This window comes from Rutidosis leptorrhynchoides, chromosome 5, assembly GCF_046630445.1.
Source record: "Rutidosis leptorrhynchoides isolate AG116_Rl617_1_P2 chromosome 5, CSIRO_AGI_Rlap_v1, whole genome shotgun sequence".
Taxonomy (NCBI): Eukaryota; Viridiplantae; Streptophyta; class Magnoliopsida; order Asterales; family Asteraceae; genus Rutidosis; species Rutidosis leptorrhynchoides.
This window is the reverse complement of record NC_092337.1, coordinates 24,641,168-24,648,465: the sequence shown is the minus strand read 5'-3', so window position 1 is coordinate 24,648,465 and position 7,298 is coordinate 24,641,168.

Below are 7,298 nucleotides of genomic sequence, written 5' to 3'. Positions count from 1 at the left end.
GTGTTGATTGAATCTGAACCTGGGTCAGTTATTTTGGTGAGGAAGAAGAAGGTAACAGAAAATGAGTTAAAACTTATTAAAATCCTATTTAAGTCAGAAAAGAGCAGACGGAAGGATGCTTATATATGTGTTCGGGTATTCGGGAGGTCGCGGGTTCGAACCCTGGCGTGGACTGTCATTTTTTTAGAACAAATTCTTGTGAGGTAGTCATTTGTTATCCATTATCATTATTATTATTATTATTATTATTTCATTATTGTTATTATTATGATTATTGTTATTAGTAATATTACAATTATTACTATTATTAATACCATACTTACATGTATTAGAATCATTGTTATCATTAGTATTATATGTCATACCCCCAAATAGGGCCGGGGAAATATGACTTCACAATATCACAACACGAGTACGTATAAACGAGAACGACTCTATATGAGACATTTTAATTGATAACCATTGTATTAAAGCAGCGGAAAGTATTATGTCATTACAATAAATGTTTTAATGCAATAATATGTATGTGTAAATGCGAACTCCAAAAGCAGCAAAGTCCAAATAGCAAATAATCTTTAGCAATCTTCACCTGAGACAAAACATGCTTAAAGTGTCAACCAGAAATGGTTGAGTGAACAACATAGGTTTAACAATTATAATAAGTTTTAAGACCACAAGATTTAATTATAAAGTTTAATCAGTTCGGTAGTAGTGCTGGTGTATATGATATCGATACTAATCATAAGTTACCCTAAACACATCACGTTCAAGTCGTGAATCATTATTATGTATCCATTGACCATCGGTCATCCGGATAGAGACGTCACTCTCCATAGCGCTATTCACAATAACTAAGCTTGCCTTTATACGTAGCAACCAACGATATCATGGTAGGGATTTAGCATGAATCAAAGCATGTTAGCACAGTTTGAACTAATCAAAATAAAGTTTTCATGTACTCGTGTCTAAGCGTAAAACAGTTTAAAAGAAAGCATGTGTCTCGCCCCAAAAGTTCAAAATAAGTATATAAAGAAAGTTAAAAAGTGGGGCTATGAAGTTCACCTTAATAGCAGATAGATATTCCACGCAAGTTATATGATCGGAGTGTTGAACACGGAGATCTCAACCTAAAGATATTATGTTCGATTAGTTAATGTCTAATAGACGTAAAGTTTGTTTATTAATATAGTAAACTATATTAACAGTGACCGTTTTTCGAGAAAGTTATATTTATAAGTGATAATAATATACTTAGTGTTATTAAGTGTTACTATATAAGTAAGTGTGTAGGTTATACTAATAATAATATTATTATTTACTTTAATCAATTACTATTTCTATCTATCACTATATGTTACATCTATAAATATACCTCTATGTGATACATACATATACATATATTCTTTATTATTATTATACATGTATGTATCTATAACTATATGGTATATATATACATTAGGTGTAGGTGTTACATATAGGTAAGTGTAAGATGATACGTATATATATACTTATTACTTTTATTATCATGTTTACTAATCGCATATAACTTACATAATGCACATTCATTCATACATATACACGTACATATACATACATATATACATATACATATACACGTATGTATATATTTACATATACACACACACATATACCTACAATGTATACATGCACATACGTACGTATGCATGCATGCATGCACATACGTATGTATGCATGCATGCATGCATGTACACCATGATCATAAATACTTTACTAATCCATAATCATAACCTTTATTATCTTTTAATCACATAAAATCATAACTTCTTAATCTCTTAGTTCATCCTAATAACTAATCAAGTTCATACTTTATATCCAATAATACTTATATTTATTCATACATGATATTTATAATCCATTAATACATAATATTCATAATCTTTTTCATGTACATAATCTTAGTTCTTTTAATCACAAACTTATTAATAATCTTGAAATCCTTATTCATATTCATCATACTTATAACAACTAATTAATCTCATTATCATAATATCTTTAACCATATTCCTACATAAAATCATAAACAACTTTTTAATAACTAATTATAATACTTGATCAAATTCTTTATCATTAATCATTATTCATAACATAATACTTATTAATATACTTATAAGTAATTGATTTAAACACACAATTAGACTAGGGTTATTAGGATACCTTAACAAGATTGAAATCAAGAATTATGATGATGTGGGTGATTCAAAAACAGCCAGACCAGTAGCAGCAACAATAACGACCCAAAAGGCTGTTTGGGTCTGTTTGATCGACAGAAAAATAGCAGCAGATCACGTCCAACAGGAGGTTCTTCTTGGCTTCTTTGATCGACAGAAAACAAACAACAAATAAAACTTCTATGGGATGTTGTGGGTCGAATGTTACAGCAGGAAACAGAAGCAAACTTACTTGTTTTCGTCGCACAGGAACAGCAGAAACAAGCAGGCGAATTGCAGCAGGAAAAAGGGATGAATTCGAGCAGGTTATTGGCAACTGAAGGGCTGTGATGGTGGGCTGTTTCTTGTCGACTGCAGGTGGGTTTTTGGTGGAGGTTTTGATCGACTGAAAGGACTGGATGAGGGTTGTTTTAATGACAGAAAACTGGAGGGAAAGCAGGAGTATCTAGTCGACTGAATTGCAGGAAATCAAGTCAACAGAATGCAGGTTTATTATGGTGATTAATCTGGAAATCACTATGGCCTTTTTATAGATTGCTAGGTTTCCTAATCCTACACAAAAGCTTGGAGATTAAGGAGCCTAATTAGGATCAAACTAGGATATGGAAACTTATGGATCAAGTCTAAAAAAGAACCCTACAGAACTTATAAGCCGATCCCTTGTGATACTTATGATTTATTTATTATTATTTTTATACAGTTTATTTATTTATTTATATTTATTATTTATTTTTTTATTAATATTATTAATATTAGAGTTACACTTATTTAAATTACATTTTATTTATTTATTAGACCCTAATCTTTTATAAATTTTATTTGTTCCAATTAGTTTGTGTTAATTTTTATAGTTTATATAATGTCACTTTTAATTATTAATACATAATTTATATTATTAATTAAGTACTAGGGTTAGGGTTTGTTATTTAATATTTAATGGTATTAGGGTTTTGTAGTTAATAGCTACGGTTTAGGTTTAGGGTTTTATATCATATTAGGGTTTTAATACTAATTACGATCATTTAATGAAAGTATAAATGTTCGTTTGCCGAAATGGATAACAACCCTAATGATGATGCACATAATATGACATTGAAACCCTAAGGACAACTTGGTAAATTCAGAAGGGAAAAGTGAGGGTTGTTATATATTAGTATAAGTATTATCTATAAAATATTTATTATGAATTTTATCATTTTAGTATTATTATCATTTTTAAAATTATGATTATTATTATTGTGATTATTATAAAAAATAATAAAATTTATTATTGTTTTCATAAACATTAATATTAGTATCATTATATAAATATTAGGGTTATTATTATTATTATTAACATATGTATTATTCTAAATATTATCATTATTATTACTATGATTATAATTATTAGTATTGTTATTAGTAAAAATTACTAATATTATTATTATTATTATTATTATTATTATTATTATTATTATTATTATTATTATTATTATTATTATTATTATTAAGTATTAGGTATTATTATCAAAATTATTATTTTCATTACCATTACTATTAAATTATTCATTTTATTAAAAACTGCTATTATTATCATTATTATGAGATTTATTATAAAAACTATCGTTAATATTACCATTTATAGAATTATTAATACTATTATCAATATTATTAATATTAGTACTATTATTATTATTATTGTTATCACTTAACATATTATCTTAGTACTAACAAACAAATGATATTTATATTTAAATATATCTAATACATATAACATAACAAAAAATTTAATATTTTTATGTACAAAATGAATATACGAAACATATATATTATTATTATAAAAACGATATAACTAATAAATTTATATATATTTATTCGATTATAACTATGTATATTGATAAATATACAAATGATATAGGTTCGTGAATTCGAGGCCAACCCTGCATTGTTTAGTTGTTCAATGTCGTTATATGTATTTTTACTACAAAATACAGTATGGTGAGTTTTATTACTCCCTTTTTTATATATATTTTTGGGACTCAGAATACATGCGCTGATTTTATTAATGTTTTACGAAATATACACAAGTGATCAAAAACTACATTCTATGGCTGGATTATGAATATTGAATATCACCCCTTTTTAGCTTGGTAACCTAATGATTAGGAAACGGGTATGGCCCCTAATCGACGCGAATCCTAAAGATAGATCTATGGACCTCGACAAGTCCCATCCGGGGTACGGATGCTTTAGTACTTCGAGATTATTATTATTATACAGACAAGAGGTTCTGTTTGGGGATATTCTATGCATTAAAGTTAAGTCGGTTATCAAGCGTTCACCATATGAATGATTTTTAATTCGCGGGTTACGTGCGTTATTATGTACTCGGGTTACGTGTACAATTAAATATCTGAAATCTTGTGGTCTATTAAAATGATGGAAATGAATGTTTATGATAATTTAATGAACTCACCAACCTTTTGGTTGACACTTGAAAGCATGTTTATTCTCAGGGATGAAAGAAATATTTCGCTGTGCATTTGCTCATTTTAGAGATATTACTTGGAGTCATTCATGACATATTTCAAAAGACGTTGCATTCAAGTCATTGAGTTCAATAAAGATTATGATTAAGTAAATGACAGATTAGAACATTTATAGTTGGATATTATGAAATGATATGCATGCTTGTCAACTTTCGATGTGATAAACGTATGTCTTTTATAAAACGAATGCAATGTTTGTAAAATGTATCATATAGAGGTCAAGTACCTCGCGATGTAACCAAATGTAATGTATTCATCCAGATGGATTAGGACGGGTCGTGAAAGTTGGTATCAGAGCGGTGGTCTTAGCGAACCAGGTCTTGCATTAGTGTGTCTAACTTATAGTTGTTTAGATGCATTAGTGGTTCTGAACTTCGACCGTGTCTGCATGTCAAAAGCTTTGCTTATCATTTAGTATCGAAAATTATTTGCTTATCATCCTTAAAGTCTAGACATGTCTTACTGCCTCTATTGCATAGACAGTGTATAGATAAATTCATATCTTAGCATATCTGTTATTGTTGCCAATGGGGCTTTGCCTCATTGGTCACCATGTTAACATGGTGTTCGAGGAGACCAGGGTTCGAGTCTCGGGGGGGGGGGATTTTCGTGAATTAACTTCTAACCACTAACATTGCCTTTCAAAAAAAAAAAAAAAAGCATATCTGTTATTGTTACCTTTGCCTGACAGCTTCCGTAGATTCCTCCGTAACTTATAGGATTTTAGTATTATATATGCATATGTAAATTATGTATTACAGGGTACTAATCTATATCCTATAATCTATTTCTTATCGAAAATCCTTCATCTAATCGTACGAGATGAATCCCTCAACAAGTTCGAGTCCCTCAGATTCCGATAGCTATTCCGATAGTTATTCCGACAGCTATTCCGACATGGATGTTCACTTAAGCTCCGGAAGCAGCGTCACCAGAATGAATCAACCAATCAGCCATCCACAATTCATCTGATGGGTTCGTAGACGACTTAACCGATGGAGACGCGAAGAAGGCGACCCTTTCCACCAACCGAATTCACCTCTTGACAAAGAACCCGAAGCACTTACCGGTGAACATGTCTGAAACACAATTTTCTCTCTCATTTCCAGAGTATCTCGTCATGATCATATACTATACCAAATTCTAGATCTTATTTATCCGCTCGTCCGAACCGACAATCACCCTGGTGTAATAGAAGAAGTCAACGAGCTTCGCGCTCGGGTAGTGGCTTTGGAGAATATGGTGCAAAGGTTACAAACACCAGCAGCAGCACCAGCAGCATAACCAGTACCACCAACATCAACGCCAACAGTACCATTACCACCCCCAACCACAACCGCGTCGTAAACCTCAACTTTACAATCTGTTCCACGAGCACCAATGTCATACGCTCCGTAAATACCAAGGAATACCAACAACAATGAACGATGAAGTATTGATCCATAACTTCATTGAAGAAATATTCTACGAAGAATATGTGGTTTCAAAAAGTTTTAGAGATTATTTATTCCAGCTCAAACCGAAAGGCAAATGAGATTAATATCATATTAACTCATTAAATCCATGATTACATCTGAAGAAAATATATATGTATATATGTTTTCATAAAGATTGTAATTAAAAATTCTTTTGCATAAATTGTTAATGGTGAAAATATTTTAACGGGTAGGTAACACCCGAGGAATATTTAGATTTCACATTAATATGTTACAATATATATTTTTCGAATCTGATTCAACAGTCATTTACTATCTTACTCACACCCACAGATATACGAATCCGTTCACCCCAGAATAACCATTTTCATTCAATTTCATATTTGGATTTTGACTTATCAGAATCCAACAAGTGGCATAATGAAGAAAACATTGGACAAAATAAAATTTGTTAGAAACAAACAAATTAACTATGAGAAATTTTGTTAAGAATCCACGGTAACGAAATCCTAGCTAACTGTTCCTAGCTAACTGATTACATTTTATTTATCGCAATTTATTTTATCGCAATTTAATTCTCGCAATTTTATTTATTGTCATTTAATTTCTGTTATTTATTTTACGCACTTTATTTATCGTCATTTAATTACTGTTATTTTACGCACTTTAAATATCGGGACACGTATACAAAGTTTTGACATATCATATCGACGCATCTATATATATTATTTGGAATAACCATAGACACTCTATATGCAGTAATGATCGAGTTCTCTATACAGGGTTGAGGTTGATTCTATAATAATATATATACTTTGAGTTGTGATCGAGTCTGAGACATGTACACGGGTCATGATACGTATTAATTGATTCGAATATTATATATTAAACTATATATGAATTATTGGACTGTTAACTGTGGACTGCTAACTATGGACTACCAACATTGGACAATTAAAATGAATTAAAATATTGATTATAACATATGAAACTAAACAATTCTTCAAGTTTGCCATTTGATTTCATCTTAAACCTCATTTGTATCTTGACGATTACAATCTGCGTTCAAACCTTTCGTAATTCTTGAAAACACCTCAATCGAGAGGATGAACCAACCGCACTTC